The following is a 24,450-nucleotide window of genomic DNA, read 5'->3' on the forward strand; positions in this document are numbered from 1 at the left end:
ACAGAAATGATTAAAGCCATGTAGTACGAATTCACGGATTTTCCTTAAGGAATAATTCCCCTTTCTATGTCTGACTATAGCGGTACCTCAAAAATAGGCAGATTCTTCGAAAACACTCACGGTTTGAATGATCACACTTAGAGTATTTTTAAGACAAGAAGAAGAAGTTTTTAATTTGAAAATTTCTGTATTTTCTATCTTTAACCTGTGTATGAAAACTAGGTTATTTATAGCCACAAGATGCCTCTTTAGAAAGGAGGCAATGGTTTACTCCAAAAGTTTCATCAAAGATTGCATCCTTTCCTAAACAGTCATATCTTTCTATGATTCAGTGTGTCTTTTGCTGAATGGTTGCATCTATTTATTCAACCAGTGCATCAGTTCAGTTAAGTAACATAAAATAGTGCACCTGTTCTGAAGCAATGCAACATTTCCGAAGCAGTGCAACTGTTTTGTGTCACTATTCACGTAAAACAGCAGCATCGTGTCAGTAACACTGCATGTAAATGGAGGATTAAAACTGAAATATTTCCTGTGTTTTTCATCATTGTTTAGATTTTGTCAAATAAAATTTGTCCAAAAATAAAGATCTCATCGATCGATCATTTTTCAAATCCAAATATGAACCCGAGGCCGAGCCGAGCGAGTGACGACGACGACGGCCTGAGGCATCTCTATTTCCTTGCCTCACTTACCATGTGGAGTAAGTTTTTCACAATATGAGCACTAAAAAGTTCTCTTCTTCCACCAATGTGGGAGAAAGAGTAAACTTGCCAAAATTGAGTACACTTTTCATTTTTGGTGTTAACTTAATTTTTTTTCCCCTTCCACTTGATTTCTCCATTTTCCGTTCAACACACATTCATTACTATGAACCCAAAAATCCGCCACATGAATGGGGAATGGCTATTTTTCATAAAACTTTTACGGATAAGTATGTGATTATCAAGCAAAGACTGATTGCATCTAGATAAGTGGGTTTCCCTTTGAACTTTCCGTAATGAACATGCATCGGATGCATTCGGTCAATTGGTAGATTTAATATCTTTGAACCGTCGAGCTTTAATGTACACCTAGACAACACATGTCACACAACCAGCCTTTTACCATTTATGGTTCTTACGGTTTTGTTCTTTTCAGCCATGAACACGTCCCGATTTTCATGAGAGCTTAGAGAATAGGCCTTTACTAAAATTCTCTTTGAAGCGTCTTCCATTTGGCCCACACATAGGTGATTTCTAAACGTTCAATCCTATAGATTAAACTATTTGGTCAAATCTACCAAATTTAGATAATCATTAAAAGACTTTTCACCTTAAGTCTTATCTTTGTTTACTATACATTGTCTACATCAGGAGAATGGGCTGGGTAATTGACAATGTTGAACCTATCAGACACAACTTTGTTTGATCTCCTTGAACCTAGATCTTGAGATCTCCAGTCTTCTAGGTAGAGTTACCGCCATGCTGACTCATCCTAGTCCTTAAACTCATTCCCTTGGATGTCCTTTCTACTCCTCTAGATAGGCCTTTTGTAAGTGGATCCGAAACATTATCCTTTGACTTTACATAGTCTACAGTGATAATTCTACTAGAGAGAAGTTCTCTTACGTTATTATGTCTTCGTCTTATATGATGAGATTTACCGTTATGCATCACGCTCCCTGCCCTACCTATTGCCGCTTAGCTATCACAGTGTATACATACTGGTGCCACTGGCTTGGGCCAATACGGAGTATCTTCCAAGAAATTCCAGAGCCATTCTTCTTCTTCATCAGCTTTATCTAATGCGATAAATTTAGATTCTATTGTAGAGCGAGCGATACAAGTCTGGTTGGATGATTTCCAAGAAATTGCTCCTCCACCAATAGTAAATACATATCCACTTGTGGATTTTACTTCATTTAATCCGGTGATCCAATTTGCATAACTATATACTTCAAGTACCGCAGGATATTTATTATAAAGCAAAGTATAATTTTGAGTGTATTTAACATACCCCCAAAACTTTTTTCATTGCTATCCAGTGAGTTTTGTTGGGATTACTCATGTACCGACTAAATTTACTTATAGCGCATGCTATGTATGGTCGTGTACAGTTTATTATATATATTAAATATCCCAATACTCTTGCGTACTCCAATTGCGAGTCACTTTTACCTTCATTCTTTCAAAGTGCAAAACTAGCATCCAATGGAGTCTTGGCAATACCGAATTCCATATACTTGAACTTGTCAAGTACCTTTTCGATATAATGAGATTGTGACAATGCCAACACTTGTGGAGTTCGATGGATTCTTATACCTAAGATGACATCTGCAACTCCAAGGTCCTTCATATCAAACTTGCTCTCGAGCATTTATTTTGTTGTATTTATGTTAGAAATATCTCTACTGATGATCAACATATCATCCACATATAAACATATAATGACTTGGTGATTTGGAGTGTCTTTAATATAGACATATTTATCACATTCATTTATTTTGAATCTATTTGTCAACATGGTTTGGTCAAACTGCATATGCCATTATTTTTGTGCTTGATTTAGTCCATGTAATGACTTGATAAGTTTACACACCTTGTTTTCCTTTCCTAGAACCACAAAACCCTCAGGTTGTTCCATGTAAATTTCTTCCTCCAAATCTCTATTTAGGAATGCCGTTTTTACATCCATTTGATGGATTTAAAGATCATATACCACCACCAAGGAAATTAACATTCGAGTATGTATCAAAGTAATAAAGGCCTTCCTTCTGTTTGAAGCTTTTTACTACAAGTCTTGCCTTGTATTTGTCAATAGTACGATCCGCCTTTATTTTCCTTTTGAAGATCCATTTAGAACCTAAACGTTTATTTTCGGGAGGAATGTCAACCAATTCCCATGTATGGTTGTTTAATATTGAATCAATCGTACTATTGACTGCTTCTTTCCAAAAGGATGAGTCTGAAGCCGGCGTCTCTTCTTTAAATGTTTGAGGCTCATTTTCTAAGAGAAATATTACAAAATCCGATCCAAACGAAGTTGACGTTCTTTAATGTGTACTACATCTTGTATTTTCTTCATTATGTACATTATCACTTGGTTCATCTCGAGGTCGTTTAGATCCTCCACTAGACTGTTCATGTCTAATTTTATATGGGTAAATGTTTTCAAAAAATTCAGCATTGTCTGATTCAATTACCCACACTTTGAAATATTTCAAGTTAGGTTTCCTTCCTTTCCATTTTTTGTAAGAAATTGATTGTGTCTTACTATGGGAAAGTCTATCGAGTATATGATTGGCCGTAAGGATAGCCTCCCCCTATATGTTTTGCGGTAAACCACAACTTATAAGTAAGGCATTCATCATTTCCTTCAAAGTTCAGTTTTTTCTTTCTGCAATTCCATTAGATTGAGGTGAATACAACGCCGTAGTTTGATGGATTATTCCATTCTCTACACATATTTGTGCAAAGGGAGATTCATATTCTCTACCCCTATCACTTCTTATCATTTTGATCTTCTTATATAACTGATTTTCAACTTCAGTTTTATATTGCCTAAACGCATCTATTGCTTCATCCTTACTATTTTGCAAGTAGACATAACAATATCTAGTGCAATCGTCAATAAAAGTTATGAAATACTTCTTCCTACCACAAGATAGTGTTGACTTTATATCACAAATGTCAGTGTGTATTAAGTCTAAGGGATTCAAATTCCTTTCAACGGACTTATAAGGATACTTGCATACTTCGATTCCACACACGTTTGATAATTTTATTTATTGCACTCAAAGTTTGGCAAAAATTCTAAGTTAATCAGTTTTCATAACATTTTATAATTAACATGGCCTAAACGTTTATGTCATAAATCATAAGACTCAAGCAAATATGACGAATTTGAACTTTTATTCATTTCAACAGGCATTACATTCATCCTATAAAGGCCCTCCGTGAGATAGCCTTTTCCTACATACATTTCTCCTTTGCTCACTATAGTTTTTCCAGAAATGGTTACACATTTGAATCCATTCTTATCTAAGAGTGAAACAAAAATTAAATTCCTACGTAACTCCGGAACATATAACACATTGTTCAGTGTCAAGACCTTGCTGGAAGTCATCTTTAGGCAAATTTTTTCTATTTCCTCCACTTTAGCAGTAGCGGAGTTGGCCATGTAAAGCATTTCTTCTACTTGAGCTAGAGCAAATGACGAGAACAACTCTTTATTTGCGCAAATATGGCGTGTGGCACCTAAATCCATCCACCATTCGCGTGGATTCCCCACCAAGTTTCATTCCGTGAACATAGCACACAAATCATTATATTCTTGGTTGGACTCAATCATATTCGCTTGGTCCTTTTTCTTGCCTTTCTTCGGGGCTTGACAATCTGTGGACTTGTGGCCAATTTTGCCACAATTGAAGCATTTTTCCTTGAACTTTGTATTGGGTTGATTGCTTCCATGTTCAACTTTCTTTCTTTTCTTCGAGTTGTTTTGGCTATCTTCTACAATATGTGCTTCACTCATTGTAGAATTTCCCTTTGACCTTCTTTCAATATCTTTATTTTCCAGTTCAATACGAAGATGGATGATAAGATCTTCAATGTACATCTCCTTGCGCTTATGCTTTAAGTAGTTTTTGATATCTTTCCACAAAGGTGGTAGCTTCTCAACTATTGCTGCTACTTGGAAAGCATCATTCACAATTAAACCTACAAAACAGTTTATGTGAGTATTATGAACATTTTTAATTTGTTCGACTAAGGTATTTTTCAAAAATATACCTTCTTCTAGGAGATCATGTATGATGACTTGCAACTCCTGTACTTGAGAGACAACAACTTTGCTATCAATTATTTTGAAATCCAGGAACCGTGCAACAAGGAATTTCTTAATTCCCGCATCTTTTGTTCTATATTTCCATTCAAGTTCCCCCCACAGTTCTTTTGATGTCTTGGTTCCACTATAGACATTATAGAGGTCGTCTTGGAGACCACTTAGAATATAGTTCCTGTAAAGGAAATTCGAATATTTCCAAGATTCTATAATAACAAAGCAGTCCTTGTTCGAGGTTCCCTCGGGCACCTCGGGAGCGTCTTATCTAGTGAACCGTTGTAGAAATAAAGTGGTGAGGTAAAAGAACATCTTTTGATGCCACCACTTGAAGTCGATGCCAGAAAATTTTTCAGGTTTCTCCGCCGGCGCCATCGTTGGAGGAGAATTTGTGCGAGTTGATGTGGCAATATTATTTGCCCCCATAGACGTTTTCGCATCCGTCATTTGACTTTCAGATGTCATTTTTCCTGTCACCACAAGACAGAAAATTAGTATTTTTCATAATACTATTAATAAAGTTAAATAACTTTAAACTCTTCTTCTTCTTGTTTCTAGTTAACGATGAAGTTTTTATTACTTCGAATCGTCAACCAAGTGAATCTTAACTTGTGATGAAGATTTTATATATTCTAATCACTAGTTAAATTCAATCGGAGTAGAAAGCTTAAGCTTTAATCTCCAAAAATAAGTAATATTGATTCTGTAAGGGTTTTTCCTTAAGATTGTTATTTCCACAATATATTCGGGTATGCAGAATCTGTATATTGCAACAACAACTTCAACTCAAGTTCAAGTAAGAACAAGAACACAATGAAGTATCAAGTACCCTTAACACAAGATCAAAATGACCTTTCAAAGAGGTATATTTATTCTTTTAGAAAATAAAGATGAACTAGAAATGATTAAGTCCAAGTAGTCCCAATTCACGGATTTTCCTTAAGGAATAATTCCCCTCACTGTACCCGAGGTTATGGAATTTTCCTCCCAGGATAAAATGTCCTTCAATCCGACTATAGTGGTACCTCAAATAGGCGGATTCTTCGAACACACTCACGGTTTGAATGATCACACTTAGAGTATTTTTAAGACAAGAAGAAGAAGTTTTTAATTTGAAATTTTTTGTATTTTCTATCTTTAACCTGTGGATGAAAACTAGGTTATTTATAGCCACAAGATGCCTCTTCAGAAAGGAGGAAATGGTTCACTCTAAAGGTTGCACCTTTGCTGTAAATTCATGTCTGTTCATCAAAGATTGCATCCTTTCCTGAACAGTCATATATTTCTATGAGTCAGTGTGTATTTTGCAGAATGGTTGCATCTGTTTATTCAACCAGTGCATCAGTTTAGTTAAGTAACATAAAATAGTGCACCTGTTCTGAAGCAATGCAACATTTCCGAAGCAGTGCAACTGTTCTGTGTCACTGTTCACGCGTCACTGTTTACGTAAAACAGTAGCATCATGTCATTGTTACTGCATGTAAATGGAGGATTAAAACTCAGAAATATTTCCTACGTTTTTCATCATTGTTCAAATTTTGTCAATTAAAATTTGTCCAAAAAGAAAGAACTCATCGATCGATCATTTTCCAAATCCAAATCCGAAGCCGAGCCGAGTGAGAGACGATGACGACGGTGTAAGGTATCTCTATTTCCTTGCCTCAATTACCATGTGGAGTAAGTGTTTCACAATATAAACACTAAAAAGTTCTCTTCTTCCACCAATGTGGGAGAAAGAGTAAACTTGCCAAAATTGAGTACACTTTCCATTTTTGGTGTTAACTTAATTTTTTTCCCCTTCTACTTGATTTCTTCATTTTCCATTCAACACACTTTCATTATTATGAACCCACAAGTTGATGGGAGTTGAGGCTTGTTAGTACATACTATTAACATGTGTTGTTAGTTAGTTAGAGGTAAGTTGGAAGTGACAGTTCTCACTATACAGTTGCCACAAGGAGCCAAATTACTCTACAAATAGAATGTAATAGCAGCTCATTTTACCCAAACTAATTTAGTTACTGAAATTGCACCCTTTTAGATTCTTCTTTTCTCTTAGTGTTCTTAGCTCATGTAGAAGTTTTAACATGGTATCAGAGCTAACAACCACTTATTCAAGGCTATGATTGATGCTTGAGATCATTGATCACATGCAATCAGTAGAGAACTCTGCAATGGTTTAGCTCATCTCACCTTGAAGACTACAACCATAGCGATCACATGCAAGTTTACTGCAGAAGCTACACAAACTGCAGCTACACCTGTAAATATGGATGCACAATCTAGTATAATTGAAATTGACAATAATCATCCCTTATATATGCATGCTAATGACACTCTAGGTAGATCCCTGATATCCATTAACCTTACAATTATGCCCTGTGGAGTCGATTTGTGACAATTAGTCTTATAGGGAAGAATAAGGTTGGGATTGTTGATGGTCGTTATCCTAAATCTCATTTTGATGAGTCTGTACGTGATTAATGGGAAAATTTTGCTTGACATGTTCCATCAATGGAAAAACCTGGAAGCTTACTAATAGAGGGAATTGGAGGAACCTCAACTGAGGGAACTCATTCTAAAGGCACACCGATAGCGGGAACAGAACCAACAACCACTCCAGCTCAATCCAATCATAGTGATCCTAGCAGCTCTCAAGGTATAGTCCCAAGAGGATACAAGTGCCAAGGATCCCATCCTACTAAAAATGTTCTTATTGACCTCACCTCAGGAATCAACACAAGATTTGGACTGAGGAGCATGTGTTCTTTCAAAGCCTTGTTGTTTGTGACTGAACCAGACAAAGTGGATGAAGTACTTCTTGATGCTGATTGGATCATATTTAATCACCTGGTCCACTGAGATACAAAACTCAGTAGCTTTGTCTATTGTTGAGGCTGAGTATTTTACAGCTCAATTGTGTTGGATTAAGCAACAACTCTTGGATATATTTGCACTAAAGCATTGGGTAAAGAGAACTTTGAAAAGAATATATTAGAATTAGGGATGATTAAGATTGCATGAACGCCCTTCAATGATTTACTAGAATTCCCCATTCTTTGTTAGGCCTAAGCTAAAATGTTGAGTAAGTCAGTCTTACACATTATGTTGTGTGTCCTAATTCCAAAATTTTGGACTAAATTGATTAAATTGTATCTTAATTTGTGCTGAGATACTGGGTCATACAAGTATATTTGTCTATGCTTTTAAAACCTTCCTATATGATCTTACATTAATATTTTCTAAAATCATCTAGATGAAACATCTAAGTTCACTTGGTCCCTCAATTAGTTATGTCTGTAATCGCCAAGTCCCAAGAGTCCATCCTTTTCAAAAAGGCTGCCACAGCCTTCCCATCATAGCTAGCCAACCTATTCATATTAGACTCTATTTCAACTACAAATATACCTCTACCTTTACATGTCATCTTCTAAAACTTCTCACCTTCAATACCACAAATTGCCTCACCCAAAAATCAACATACACACTATATATATATCTTATGAAAAGTGTGTTTCTCCACTTACTCAATGGATTCCTCTTCATTATCTTCTGATACGACCAAATCCAAACCACCCAGTGAATGTAACTTTACCTAATTGGTGCTTTAAGCTACTGCTAACACCATAATTCACATTCCTCCAACAATCCCAGATAAGTTATCAAATTTTTCTACCTGGACAAACTACCAAAACCCATTCTCAAAATTCTCTACTAGTCCTAACACCTCAACTTATGAGGTTACTGATATTGTTCTTGTCAAATCATCGACCCTGATAATGTTTCTATTGTTAATCTTGTTCCTAGAAAGGTCAGATCCCAGCCAAAAAGAAACTAATTTTCTACTTCTATTGTTGTCGATGAGATTCGGTTTCTTGATGAACTATGGCATTTTACTGCCTCTCCTCAAAATCCTCACACTCACCGTAAAAAAGCAACAAGAGGAGGAATCTCCTCCTAAAGCACTTCATGCCAGCAAAAAAAGTGTGTTGCAACACCTGTTCCTACTCCTACCTCTTCTTTTCCAGATGCATGGGTTTGTTCTGTGAGAAAGGGCCAATCAGTAAAATGTCCTATTTCTAAATCCTTAGTTTTCATCCTCCCTCTCCCACCCCCAATTCCAAAGTCACTTCAAAATCTTCATTCACTTCCAAATTCTCTTAGCCAAAATCTTTCTCTCATTCCAAGAAATAGGTTCCAAAACCTGTTTCTTCATATTCCTCAAATTCTGAGGCAACTCAGGATGCCCCTACTGAGCAGGATACAAACTTTAAGATTGAGGAACTGACTAATACCCTTAATATTCAAGTGGGTTATGTTCTTTACTTTCAGAAGAAAAAGCTCACTCGTGGAAGAGTAGTTACTGGTTTTTGGTAACCCTGCAATAGATATCTTATTACCCAAATTGGAGATGCAAGGATGGTCACATTTGTTTCTTCAAGGTAATCTACAACAAAAATTTGGGAAAACAAAGCTGTATGAATTCTACTCTAATAGGTTTGCACATGGTGAACTATTTTCTACTACTGTGAGAGGGATCCTTATTAACCTAGTAGTTGCTGATATTGCAAGAATCCTGCACATTCCTATGGGTGGTTGGTGTTACTATGTGATGTTTGATTGGCCTTCTCTTGACAATCTTACTTCTGCCCTTTACATTTCTAGGCAATTTTCTGTAATCCTCAGCTTCTACATAACCGTCAGGTTATTAAGAGGGATATGTCTCCTTTTCATTAGCTCTATTTTGATGTTTTCCATAATATGGTCACTCTTAAGAAAGAAAGAAGGACTAAGGGAAATTTTCTTGATCTGACACTCATGGAGCTGTTGGATAATGAAGTAACGATTAACCTGCCTAGGCTTATTGTTAAGCATATGCAAAGGGTTCTTGTCAAAGATACAAAAGGACATGCCCTTCTCTATGAATTTTGGCTTGCCTCTATGTTTGAGGATTATTAGATGCTAGTTCAAGTGTGGTCTATACAAACCACCAAAGAAGTTATAGGGTCAGCGAGTTGTATGGAACTAATTATTTCAATGAGAAGTGTTGATAATCCTATACAACGGTTGAGAAAAATTCTTGAATAATTCGACTTGGAAGTTGACCAAGAATGAGAAATATATAAAAATGCTCAGGCTACTGACTTGGAAGCTTCCCAAGTGAATTGAAACATGTTTAGGTTGCTCATAATGTTAAAAAAAATGGAACTCCTTGCTCGAATTACTACTCTTCAAGCTAATCTGGAATGAGAAAGATCTGAAAATGCTCATACTGTGCTGCTGACTTAGTATATACAATTTGTTTCCTCTACCTCGTCCAACTCTTACAGCCTTAGGACTATTTTTTTCCCATGTGTGGCCATAGTTGTTTCATCTTGTTATTTTTGAAAGGCAAAATTCTCTATTGGACCCCGTACTATGTCAGTTTTGTAAGTTGAACACTTCTACTTACATATTTGTCATCTGGACCCCTGAACCCATGAAAAAACTACATTTTAAATACTTTTTTGGAGAGAGTAACATACTTTCCCATGTCAGCTACCACATCAGCTGTCACGTGTGCCATGTCATCTGCCACACATGCCATGTCACCTGTCACGTCATTTAAAAAAAGGATTACATTAAATTTCAAGTCATTTTTAAAATGCTACATAACATATTAAATATTAAAATTAATTTAATTAATTAATTTAAATTAGTAAAACATAATTAATTAAAATTCTTAACTAATTAATTTATTTAAATTAATTAAATTTTAAATTAATTAATTTATCAAATTTAAAATTATTATTTAATTTAAATAATTTTTACTTAAATAATTAATTAATTTAAATATGATTTACATATTTAAAATATTTAATTTAAATTTATTATGGGGGGAGGGGCTGGGGGCTAGGGGAGGGGGTTGCATGGGGCTAGGTGGGGTCGAGGGCTGGGGGAGGGGTTGAGTGGGGTGGGGGGATGGAGGAAGGGGGTTGGGTGATGTGGGGGCTAGGGAAGGGGTTACGTAGGGCTAGGTGGGATGGAGATGGGTGGGGTGGGGTGGGAGCTGGGGAGGGGGGAGGGGGGGGGAAGGGATGGGTGGGGTGGGGGGGGGCTGGAGAAGGGGTGAGGTAGGAAAAAATTTTAAATTTATTATTTTTAAATTTTTAAAAATATGTTTAAATTTTTTAAAATATTTTTAAATTAAAAAAGTAGGGGTTGAGGGGTATGGGGGGGAGGCTGGGTGGGATGGGGAGGGACTGGAGAAAGGGGTGGGGTGGAAATTTTTTTTGAACTTTTTAAAAATATTTTTAAATTAAAAATAATGGAGGAAAAAAATGACAAGCTGGGGGGTGTGGGGGTCGGGAAGGGCTGGGGTGGGATGGGAAGGGAAAAAAATATTTTTTTGTAAATTTTTAAAATGATATTTTATTTTTTTAAAATATTTTTAAAGTACTTTTAAAATATTGTTAAAATATTTTAAATTAAGAAAGATGGAGGGAAAAAAGGGATCCTTTTTAATTTTATTTTAAATTTTAAAATATTTCTAATTTTATTTTAAAATTTTATATTTTTAAAAATATTTTAAAATTATTTTTACATTTTTAAAAATATTTTTAAATTTAAAAAGATGGAGGAAAAAAATGGACCCGTTTTAATTTTTTTTTAATTTTAATATTATTTTAATGTAAAGTTGGCCAAAAATTGACCCCACTCGCACCCCTAGGAAATGATTACACTCTCTTTGTCCTAGTCACCATGATGTTGCCACATAGGCAAAGTCAATGGTCAAAGGGTGTGAAATGTTGGTTTTTGATGGGTTCAAGGGTACAGATGAAAAACATGTAAGTAGAAATGTTTAACTTATAAAACTGACATAGTACAAGGGTCCAATAGAGCATTTTGCCTTTTTGAAATGATTACATGTTATCATATTTTGACAGATTAATAAAATGACTACTATTAATAAAATGACTACTTTTTCTCTGTAAATTCAGTCTTTCCATATTTTAATGCAATTTTTGTCTTTTCCTTAATGTTATGATTGTCTTAGTGATAGCCCAGTGGAGATGAATTATTAGCCATATATTTTTAGTCTTTGATACCAAACTCCCCAAGAACACAACAACACAAACACCAAAATCAGTCCACTAGTTCAAGAACTATGGACCCTTTTGATGACCTCTCTCGGATTCGCAAGAAGAACAAGAAAGGAAGTGATATCAAGAGTAAAACACACTACAACAGCAACAACACTTGATGAACAAGATGCAACAACAACAACACATGGTTACAAGAAAAAAACACTAACGGATTACACTAGATATAGACAAACGCTTACAAGAAAGTAAAGATAGATAGATAGACAAAGGGATGGTATAATATTAACAACCCAAAAGCTTATTCCACTTTTGGACCTTTAATATCACACACAACCTAAACCTATGTCTTTGTGACCTCAAAGGAACTGAAATTCCTAAGCAATCTCCGTTTCAAAGCAAATAATCAACACAAGGATTCCACCTTGCTAAAGACTCTCAAAGAGGCTACAAAATATATTCTCCAAAAATCTCCCAAAAATAACCTAATGAGGTTCTATTTATACCAAGGTTAACTTATTTCAAATGACTAAAGAACCCTTGCAAAGGGTGGATGAACAGTGAACAGTTTTAGATCTTGTGGGACTTGTTCTCTACACTTCAAAGCTTGTTCCTTGGATAGGCATCCCCCCGAGCTTGAGTCTTGATGCATTAGCCTCCGATCATGATCGTACCTGTATAATCTTCCCCTCTTTAGAAAGGATTTGTCCTCGAATCTGAACCTTGGAAAATAATATGAAGGACAAGCAAACAAAAGTTCCTCAAGGTACGAGGGTTAGGATTAGTGTAATCAATCATAGCATCATGCCAAGGTGGCTCAAACTTCACATAGACCCAAACATCCCTCTTACTCGAATACCCTACCAAGGGAGAATCAACTAGTTTATCCACATAAGTGTGACAAGAAACAAGGAACAAGAATTGCTTATCAAGTGGAAAACATAGACTCTTCTTAGAACAATAATTAGACTTGAAAGCCTAGAGAGGAAAGCCATACATTCCAGGTTGGGAATACACTTCCTTACCCCAATACTACTACAATAATGACCAAATCTCCCCTCTATACTATCATGGTCAATAACAACCTAGAGAGTCATCCTTAGTCATTCAGCCAACATGTTCAACATCATCATTTTCATACACAAGTTGGTCTTCATGAATTCCATAGGAAAATATAATACCACTTTCCACAATGTATTCAAGACTAGGTGAATCAACTAGTGTATCCACAATCTCAAGTTGTACATTATCATCACAAAATGAAGGCACATTTGGCTAACATAAAGACAAACTATCATTCAAACTTAGTTGGCTATTATCCTCATTCACTAGAGTGCAGAAGTTAGTTTGATTACCTTGTAGCTCAAGTGGAGCATGTCCACTCATGGTAATTTGGTTAGGAAGGCTTGGATGGTCCATCAAGTTATCTAACTTCTTCCACAGAGAGCCTTCTGTCCCTTCCAATCTTCCTTCCATTCTGTCCATTATTTGCCTATCTATGGCATCAAGCCTTGCCATGGTGGATTTAACCCAACTAGGCATTTCAGCTTCATTCGCCATTGTACCCATCAAGAGCTACTAAGAAAAAAACACGAAAACAAAAAATACATTAAAGATGAGCAAAAATCAGTCCACAATTCATCACAAAACAGTCCACAATGCGTCTCAAAATAGTCCACAATTCCTCACTTTCACACTTTGGATTTTTCACTCGATTGGCCTTACAAATATTGATAACTCACTTATACTCCAATGAGGTTACTTGGTCCCAATTGTGGTTCGAGGTCGGAGTATATTCTTGTTTGAAAGGACTCAAATAAGTAATGTACTAACTTAAAGGCTAGTAGGGTATTACTAGGTTTTCAATTAGTGTCGAGCAAACAAACAAAACTAGGTAACAATAAAATGAAACTAAGAAATATAAAATTTGAACTCAAAAATGTTGCATGAACAGTACTTTTGTGACGTGGAAGTCCACTATTGGTCTCGAGTTTTATCAAAATTTTATTTTCCAATTTCAAGTCTTGATCAATATACAATTTGGAATTGGTGGATTTGGTTAATGGAGGGAAAAGTGGTCTTTGAGCCTTTTTTTTCAAATTTCAAAAGCAAAACTTGACTTCTTTTAACTTTCTCCTTGAAACAAGGTCATTAAATCATGGAAAATTAGATGAAAAGACTTTGAAGTTATAGGGACAAGTCTTTCACTAACAACTACTACAAGTTTGTCTTTCACCTTTATAGATCTAGTTTGCAATTTAAGGATTAACAAGATGATGACAGGGTGAAGAACCTTAAGAACACAACAACAAATCCAAGAAGAAAAAAAATTTCAGTTTCTGACTCCACTACAACAAGACCATCAAATCGGCCAAGGTTTAGGTAACAACAACATCCTACTCAACCACACCTTGTTCACATCAACAACTTCAAGAAGTTCAAGTTCAATCTTAGATTTGGACACTTTTTAGTGTTGATGAGAAAGAAACCAACACTATAAAAACTCTAAAAAAACAAAATACTACAAGTTCTAGACACACAACAAACAAATATTTGCCAAGATAACAACTACACAATTTTCGGCCAAGAACACAAAATGGACAGATTTGCACTTTTTTAGAATTTTTTTCAGTTTTCAGCTGTTTTTTTTTGAATTTTCGTCCAAGAGAACCCAATATTATAACCAGCCTTGATTTTATGCCAAATGATACCAAAATCCCCAATAACACAACAACACAAACACCAAAATCAGTCTACTAGTTCAAGAACTATGGACCCTTTTGATGACTTCTCTCGGATTCGCAAGAAGAACAAGAAGGGAAGTGATATCAAGAGTAAAACACACTAAAACAAAAACAACACTTGATCAACAAGATGCAATAACAACAACACACGGTTACAAGACAAGAACACAAACGGATTACACTAGATATAGACAAACGAGTACAAGAAAGTAAAGATAGATAGATAGACAAAGGGACGGTATAATATTAACAACCCAAAAGCTTTTTCCACTTTTTGACCTTTAATATCACACACAACCTAAAACTATCTCTTACGTGACCTCAAGGGAACTGATATTCCCAAGCAATCTCTGTTTCTAAGCAAATGATCAACACAAGGATTCCACCTTGCTAAAGACTCTCAAAGAGTCTACAAAACATATTCTCCAAAAATCTCCCAAAAATGACCTAATGAGGTTCTATTTATACCTAGGTCAACTTATTATAAATGACTAAAAAACCCTTGTAATGGGCAGATGAACAGTGAACGCGGATGAACAGTGAACAGTTTTGGAGCTTGTGGGACTTGCTCTCTACACTTCAAAGGTTTGTGTTTTGTAGAAGTAGGAATTAGAAGTTTGTAATTCCTTGTTTACAAAAGTCTTGTAATTTGATGATTTTTGAGGCTCAAATGTTTTAGTAGAGTTGAGGATAAATCCTGTAGAGGTAGGGGTCTGGTTTTTTATACCTCTTCAAGCGGGGTATTTTTGATACAAGTCAAATGGGGCATCAACGCTTTTAATCACATAACTCGAGGCCAACATGAGGAGGTCCAAGCCTTGATCGCCGTAAGGATCCAAGAATGTTCTTGGAGACCCTTCTTTGAGCTCATAATAAAGCAATGTCATGTTTGAAAGATAGCTTGCAGTAGAAGAAATCCATGGCGAAGGAATAAAGAGAGCCCTTTTGGGCTATTTCAAAAATAGCCACTTTTGGGCTATTTTTGTAATAGGCTAGTTGTGCAAAGGAAACTATTATAAATAGGTGCCTTAGACATTTCATTAGTAAGTTTTTGTTGATTAAATTACATGATGTATTCATGAGAACCCTATGGGAGTGATAAGGGCTTTGAAAAGCCGATGTTGAACCTTGCTTAGAAACGTTGGTTGTAAGGGAGATCTAATCCATTTTGTGGTCACGTAATAGTTAGGTGCTTATTGATATTCATTAACGGAGGTTTTAGGGTTTGAAACACCCTTCAATTGTCCTTTAGTTATCAGTTTTATATCTATCTTTCTATCATCGTTATTTATATCTATCTTTCTATCATCGTTATCTTATCCTTCTATCTTTACTCTTCTGCATCAAGATTCGATTCCTCATGAGTTGATTCATATCAGTTTTCCACGTGAAAATTCACTGTGTTATTTACTTACTGTTTTTGCTAGTTTGAAACATGTTAATCAGTCTATTTAATTGATAGGCAACAGCTAGGCTAAAATAAAGTAATCAGTAGGGCACGTACTTCAAAAACTAACAACTCCATTCAGTGGAGAATAATAAATCTGGAGATCATGCTTCTATGTGAACTTCATACCGTGTCTGGTAGAATCGGAAAATAGATGTGAAATTACATGATTGTGAGTTCAATTTGAGAAAATGTCATGTTTAGCTTAGTTTCTTTTCCTACGTTTTCTGTCTGAATTTCTGAATTTAAGCATCCAATATCTCCTATCAGAGAAGCAACAAAAATGTTTGTTCTTCTACAAAGATACCAAGTTCTGTTTCATTGGCAAGATAGGCTATTGTAAAGGTGCTCCATCATTCATTTAAACTTGAAGCTACTTTTCTCCAGTTCTATCTAAGCATATTGTAGACCACGGTCTTATAAGTCTACAGGTATGTGCTATATAAAGTCTTCCTAATTCATTAAGACTTGCTAAACCACTTTTCTCTATAGGTAGTTTGTCTTGCAACATATCCTGATATTATGACTTGTTTACATCTGAGTATAAGCTAGTTGAAACTACAAATGTAAATATCTTGACATATTTGTGACGGTGTCTCCATCTCTCAAGGCGAGCTCTGGTATTGTGGCCTGAGATAAACTTGTGGGATTCGTTTGTACATTTGGACATCAATGACCTTTACCAGAAACCAGAATCAAAGTGGAAGCCCGATTCGTGTGCCATAGGACTAACCACTGAGCTTTGTTACTACATCTAAATGGTTGTTGTAATTTAAACATTTCGATATGAATGGCCTTTAGCAGAAAATATATCAGATTTTCCTAAATTATTAAAGAATAAAACAATTTGGAGGCCCGGCTATGGATTTCTGATTTATAAGTAAATAACAATATGTTGTACACTTGTTGAGTATCATATATCTATTGCAGAACTTATGATAGTTGATTCAACAAACTAGCAATTGCATGTTTCAAAAAAGGACACGAAGTTAAAGTGACACAAAAATAGGCTATATTTTAAGATCTCTCAAGTTAACGGGTTAACTTTTAAAAAGGCTATGCTAAAATAGTTCGCTAAGCCATTTTGGTATCACTTTAACTTCATGTCCTATTTCAGTCATGTATAACTATCTGGGGTTCATATAGGCTCCAGATCTAACTTTCATGGGGTCAATTAATACAAGACGGAGGGAGTATAAATTTGTTGTATAAAGTTAAAGTACTTTCACTACAGAAGCTCATTTTCTTGCTTTTGCCGAACATATATCTTAGGAAAAAATACTTGTTTGTGCAATGAGAGAGATGAAGGAGAAGAACCCTAGACCTAAAAGCTCTAATCTTTTAACTTTCTTTAATCCAATACTAAGCTTCTTCAAGCCTAATCATAGAGAAACCAGATTTATAGATCTTCCAAGGGTGATTATGGTGGAAATACTCTCAAAATTGCCAATCGCGTCCATTTTAAGCTCTAGGCGTGTTTGCAAACTCTGGTATAATCTTTTTTCTGACCCTTTATTTCTTACCATGTATAGATCAAGATTACCTTCTCCCTGCATTTTGTTTTCACGTGATCATGGTATAAGTCAGCTTTTTGAACTTGATCTGTGTTGCGATGATTATTCTTCTAGACTCCATAACAGACCTATTTTAATGAGTCGTCCCGGGCTTAACACACCAGTGAAACGGGGAAAGGACATTCTAGTTGAGGATTACCCAATGTTGAGATTAATTGGTTCATGTAATGGATTTATTGGTTTGATAACTAATATATATGATATAAATACTTCAGTTTACATTAGTAATTCTCTTTTGGGTGAGTATTTTAAACTTAAGTTGCCCCAATTAGAGAAAAGTGATTGTGGTGTTGTTTATAGATTTTGCTTCAGTGAATTCTCTGTATGAGCCACGACGTGTTTTGAAGATAGCGTGGGATTCGAGAGAGCATGGAAACCCATGATATTATTTTGGGCTTTGGGTCACTTTTGGGGCCAATAGCTTTTAGGGTCACTTTTGGGCATATTGTGTAATAAAGACCCATGGCCTAAAATAGCTAGTTTGCCTTCATTTTAAGGGGAGATTTTAGAGATTTTAGATGACATATTTGTAGCCACTTTTGAGAGTCTCTTTCAAGGTGGAATCCTTGGGCAAGGTGGAATCCTTCTGTTGATGATTTGCTTGGAAACGAAGATTGCTTGGGTATTCCGGCTCCCTTGAGGTCACGTAAGAGATAGGTTTAGGTTGTGTGCAATATTAAAGGTCCGAAATTGGAATAAGTTTTTGGATTGTTAATATTACATCTTCATTTGTCTATCTATCTATCTTTACTTTCTTATAATCGTTTGTCTATATCTAGTATAATCCATTTGTGTTCTTGTCTTGTAACCGTGTGTTGTTGTTGTTGCATCTTGTTCATCAAGTGTTGTTTTTTTTAGTGTGTTTTACTCTTGATATCATTTCCTTTCTTGTTCTTCTAGTGAATCCGAGAGCGGTCATCAAAGGGGTTCCTCGATTCTTCAAATCATTGACTATTTTGGTGTATGTTTTTGTGTCTTCCTTGTCAATATTGTATCATTTGGTATCAAAGTCAATCTTTATTTTGTTCCTACGAAGTCAATCTTGGTTTTGTTATCTTGAAAATTGCAAAAAAAAAAAAAAAGTGTCAAAATCAAAAATTTCAAAAAAAAAAAGTACTATTCCCGTTTTTAACCCTAGGTCAAAATTTGAGTCTTTGATTTTGTTATTTTCTTGTATTTTAAGTGTTAGATTCTTGTTCTCTAACACTATAGGAGTCTAGGTTTCGAATTTGAGCCAAATCGGAGTTGATTTGAGTGTTCTACCCTTGATGTGTGCTTAAACTTAAAGAAAGAGAGGTGGGTTCAAGATCTGAAATTTTGGGTTGAGAGACTGAAAAAAAATTGATGTTTGGAATGTGTTTAGAAGGTTGAAAATGGGCTTGGTTCAAAATTTCATTGCATTCCGATCTTCGGTTTAAGAGTTAGAGATTTTTGAAGTTCTTGGTGTTGTTGAGTGTTCTTGAGAAGATTCAAACCTTCATCTTGAATTATTTTCAAAACGTGGTGTTTGATACGCAAAATTGAATAAAAAAATTTTTTGAGTGCGTAATTTATAAGTACCATGGCTTTGGGAGATGAGATCCCACCTATCTCAAAAGCGGTGATAATGAAAGCTCTCATGGATTGGTGATAAGAATTGAATAGTTGGAAGAAGGATGAGTCATATTTGAAATTGAACATAGAAAAGGTGACATGTCTTACTACCCAAAACCCACCAAATGTACCCCAACCACCACAATTCCACCAACAAACACTTCATTACCAAAGACCACATCCGATTCTACTTCAAGAACATGTTCCCATTACAAACCAAGTTCCCGACAACAATGTTCATCCAACCGAAATCCAAATTGAGAAGAACAATTCTAACATGGAACCTTTGTTACTCGCTAACCATGATGCTAGCATTTTACCTAGCATCACTCCTTCATTTGTGCAGGTTCATGAACAAATAATATCAAAGAAGGATGCAAGAGGAATGCCATATGAAAATGAGCTTGAAAGCCTAACGGAGTTCTTACCAAAGAATTCCAAACTTGAAAGGTGCAATGACAAGTTGATAAAGGAGTGGATTCTAGGATGAATCCTCTTCAAGAAAAAGAGGATTATACAAGATCAATGGGCTCCACTTCTTTGGGATCGATGCTTCAAGGATCACATTTATGGATCAAAGATTTGGTTATTTTAGGGGAAAAAATACATGTGTGGATTATAACTTGGAGCACGGGAGAAGCTACATTTCATGATGTCATCCATGGGAGCATTGAGCCACAACGTGTTTGGAACATAGCATGGGATTCGAGAGAGCATGGACGCCCATGACATTATTTTGGGCTTTGGGTCACTTTTGGGGCCAATAGCTTTTAGGGTAACTTTTGGGCCCATTTTGTAATAAAGACCCATGGCCTATAAATAACTAGTTTGCCTTCATTTTAAGGGGAGATTTTAGATGTTTGAGATGACATATTTGTAGCCGCTTTTGAGAGCCTCTTTCAAGGTGGAATCCTTGGGCAAGGTGGAATCCTTGTGTTGATGATTTGCTTAGAAACGAAGATTTCTTGGATATTCCGGTTCCCTTGAGGTCACGCAAGAGATAGATTTAGGTTGTGTGTGATATTAAAGGTTCAAAAGTGGAATAAGCTTTTGGATTGTTAATATTACATCTTCATTTGTTTATTTATCTATCTTTACTTTTTTATAATTATTTGTCTATATCTAGTGTAATCCATTTGTGTTCTTGTCTTGTAACCGTGTGTTGTTGTTATTGCATCTTGTTCATCAAGTGTTGTTTTTATTGTTTTTAGTGTGTTTTACTCTTGATAGCATTTCCTTTCTTATTCTTATTGTGAATCCGGGAGAGGTCATCAAAGGGGATACTCGATTCTTCAAATCGTTGACTATTTTGATTTATGTTTTCGTGTCTTCCTTATAGATCTTGTATCAAATTATGACCCTTACATTAGCAAAAGGAATTTAGAATTATCTGAAGGAAGAATATAAGGATATGAAAGAATACGAGGCATGAAGGTGTTGAATCTAATAAGGAAATTCAAATTGCAAAAGATGAAGGAATTGGAGATCGTCAAAGAGTACTCAGATCGACTTCTTAGCATTGTTAACAAGATAAGATTGCTTGGCACAAAATTTAAAGATTCAAGAATTGTTGAAAAAATTCTTGTTATTGTGACTGAAAGATACGATGTATCAATAACTACCTTGGAAAACACAAAAGACACGTCCAAGATTACCTTGGCAGAATTGTTAAATACATTGCAGGCACAAGAGCAAGGGAGGCTACTGAGGCAGGATGGTATGGTTGAAGGATCTTTGGAAACCAACTACAAGAATCAAAGAAAGGTAATAATTCAAGGAAAAATTACCTACCTTGCAAGAACTGTGTAAAATAGGTCATCCTTCATTTAAATGTTGGAAGAGACCAGATGCACAATACAAGATTTGCAATCAACTGGGTCATGAAGCTGTGATTTGCAAAAACAAGTTTAAAAAATATAAAGCAGAAGCCCAAGTCATCAAAGAAGAAGAAGATCACTTATTTGTGGCGACATCTTCAACCATGAAATTTGATTTTTGGATGATTGACAATGGTTGTACAAATTACAAGACATATAACAAAACTCTTTTTAAAGAGTTTTTGCCTTTGGAATATAACAAAATCAGAATTGAGAATGGTGACTATATTCCTGTAGAAGGAAAAGGGAATGTTGCAATCAAACAGTTTCAGTTAAAAAAATAATTTCAAATGTCCTTTATGTTCCCGATATCAATAAAAGATTGTTAAGTGTAGGCCAGCTAATGGAAGACGGATTTAAACTATTGTTTGGAGATAAATATTGTCGAATCTTTGATTCCAATAATCTTGAGATTTTACAAATTGATATGAAAGGCAAAAGATTCTTATTTAATCCAACGGAAGATGCACATAAGTCATGCAAGAACAAATATGAATTGGCAAATTTATTCAAGAGGTCAAATTCAGCCGAAGCCGAGACAATTTCTGATCCAAGGAGAGTGCTGAAACTAAGTCTCAGAAATAAAGTAGGAATAGATAATTTTAGTAGTTTTAAATTATTAGATTCCTATGTGACTTAGGAATTAGTTGTCCCTTTCTTATTTGAATAGGAATTAGTTATCCCAATTTAAATTGAAGTGTAGTTAGAAATTTAGCTATAAATATATGTTTTGAGTTATTAATAAAATAATTCACTTTGACAAGACAATTGCAGTATTTTTTCCTCTCCAACTTTTTCTCTGTTATTTCTCTGAACTCAAAGCCAAAAACCAACAATCATCATGAAGTGTCAGAATTGGAGGTTTGTAATCTTGGGGGTGATGAGAAATGGAGAAATTTGGGCCAAGTTCCATATCTTGTATGGCATGATTTTGGCCAGGTTTGGATGAATGGAGCCCTTCATTGGATGGATCCCGTCAATAAGGACAGCATTTACTCCTTCGATATTGAGACTGAAAAGCTCAAGTCTGTGCCAGGTTCACCTGGTCTGGTATGTCCATTCAAGTATTTGACCCAAGCAGAGTTGCAGAGATCTACATGTCCACCTTGTGTTTGATGCTAGTAGAGTTGGGGAACTGTCTGTGTTTAGTGGTAGCATTTTTTGGTCATATTGCTACATGGTGGATGAAAGAGTATGGAATAGCTGAATCTTGGACTAAAGATCACATTTTGACTTGTTTGGTGCCAGCTGGTTTTGGGATTGATATTTGTTATCATAAATATTTACCAATCCTAATCTGGAAAGATGGAGAAATCTTGATGCAAGGAAAAAAAGGCTCACAGCTATTTTCGTACAATCCAAAAGACGAGATTTTTAGGGTGATCCCCATTAGCAGGATATTGGAACTGTAGCGACTAGATATCTTCCAAGTTTTTCCTAACTCAAAACTGCTGTGGGGGGCGACTTTCAAGTCTCAAATGTTTATCCGAATAAAAGCTGAGATAGTTGAGATATTTCATTTGTCTTATTTCCTCCAGGTATTATGCTTTGCTAGTATGTCTCTGCGGTAATTTGGTTTAGAACAACTATTACTGTTGTGGATGCTTTTGAATTGTGGTGGAACAACTTTCTGTATGTTTATGTTGTCCATTTGAATATTCCAAGTTATTTACATTGCAAAAGTCTCCAAAACTGCATTTTCTTTATTCATTTCATTTGGCACTTGTCTGAAGAACAGCAACACGAAGGAATTGAGAGGAGCAACGCCTTGTGAAGATCTCCTGCAGCTACACCTTTCTTGATAAGCAAAATAATATAGACCATGAAGGATGAATCGCAGAGTACTGTAATGGGGCCAGCACTTGACAGGCTAAACTCTTCTTCGGATAAGATTATAAGTTGTCTGATGACCGCATTTTCAAGATAATCCAAGGGTATCACGAAGTGCGTTTGATCAATTGTATACATGACAAAATGACCTTTCCTGACTATTGAGGGTGAAGACGTACTACAAATCTCTGCATCACTACCATTTCTTGTTAGTGACATTCTCTTCCTCTGCATGGCTGCAAATTTCTGCCATCTCCTACCCATTTTGATAAGTTTCTAGGTACTGATCATTGTTTTTCTTTCCATTTTTTCTTGAAAGTTTTGAAGCAAGAAAGTAGACTATATAGAACCTTTTGATTGCTAAAGTGATAATCAAGAAAAAGTGTGTGTGTATAACCCCAAACGAATTTTGTTCAATTAAATCAGTCTTATCAGGAAGACACAGGGATTAGAATCCATATCAGAGCAAGGCGGCGGAACTGGTGTTTATTTTAGGGTTGAATCTGGAAGATTTGTCAGAAGAACAGTCCTGTGTGCTTACAAAGGATTGTCGGAAAGAAAGTAACTGGACGGCTAGCATGAGCTATCGGCCGATAGGATTGAAGTCTAGCATGGGAAAAGGCCATTGGAAGATGACAAGGAGGTTGAAAATGTGAAATGCAGGTTGCAAAAGCAGTCAGATGGTTCCAACCTAGTGGAAGTGGATCTTTCCTTGGGGAGTTCTTCAGCATCCCCTGATGAGCAAGCTGACAGTCAGGACCATGATGAGCAAGCTGACAATCAGAATCATGCTGGGGATAATTCTGATTGGAGCACACCTTTTCCTTCCATCAACCGTGACAGCTCCATCAATTCTCTCATTCGTTGCTCTAGATCACATTATGGCGCCATAGCAGCTTTGAATCGCAACTTCCGCTAATTAGTTAGGAGCAGTGAACTTTATACAGCGCGGCGACGAAATGGTGTGGTAGAGCACTGGGTGTATTTATCCTGCCAACAGCCTGAGTGGGACGCTTTTGACCCTGCTAGGCTTTGTTTGATGCATCTGCCGAGAATGACTCCCAATGATTGTTTCGTGTTCTCCGATAAGGAATCTTTGGCGGTTGATATGGAGCTTCTTGTTTTCGGAAAGGATGTGTTTGCCCATGTCATTTACCAGTACACTAACTGACAAATATTTGGTCAACTGGGATGCAGGTAAATGTGCCACGATGTTTGTTTGGTAAAGAAAGCCTTGGGGAAATCGCCATTTTTGCTTCCGGCTGTGACTCACAAGGTAAAATCCTTAGCTCGGCTGAACTTTACAATTTGGAGACAGGCACGTGGAGGACTTTGAGAAGCATGAATAAGCCATGTAAGGTGTTCTGTTGTATTCATGGATGGAAAGTTTTACGTGATAGGAGGCATTGGACTGAAATCCCGAACCTGTCTCCTGTGCGACCTAACCTTAGGAATGGCATACCTGCTACATCTGCAGCGCCT

The 24,450-nt window shown here is 36.0% G+C and overlaps 1 pseudogene; it reads left to right on the forward strand.

Annotated features, from left to right (window-relative positions):
* Nucleotides 1-21,481: 21,481 nt before the first annotated feature.
* Nucleotides 21,482-24,450, forward strand: part of LOC107846645 — a 41,212-nt pseudogene continuing 38,243 nt past the window's right edge.

This window comes from Capsicum annuum, chromosome 11, assembly GCF_002878395.1.
Source record: "Capsicum annuum cultivar UCD-10X-F1 chromosome 11, UCD10Xv1.1, whole genome shotgun sequence".
In the NCBI taxonomy this organism is placed as follows: domain Eukaryota; kingdom Viridiplantae; phylum Streptophyta; class Magnoliopsida; order Solanales; family Solanaceae; genus Capsicum; species Capsicum annuum.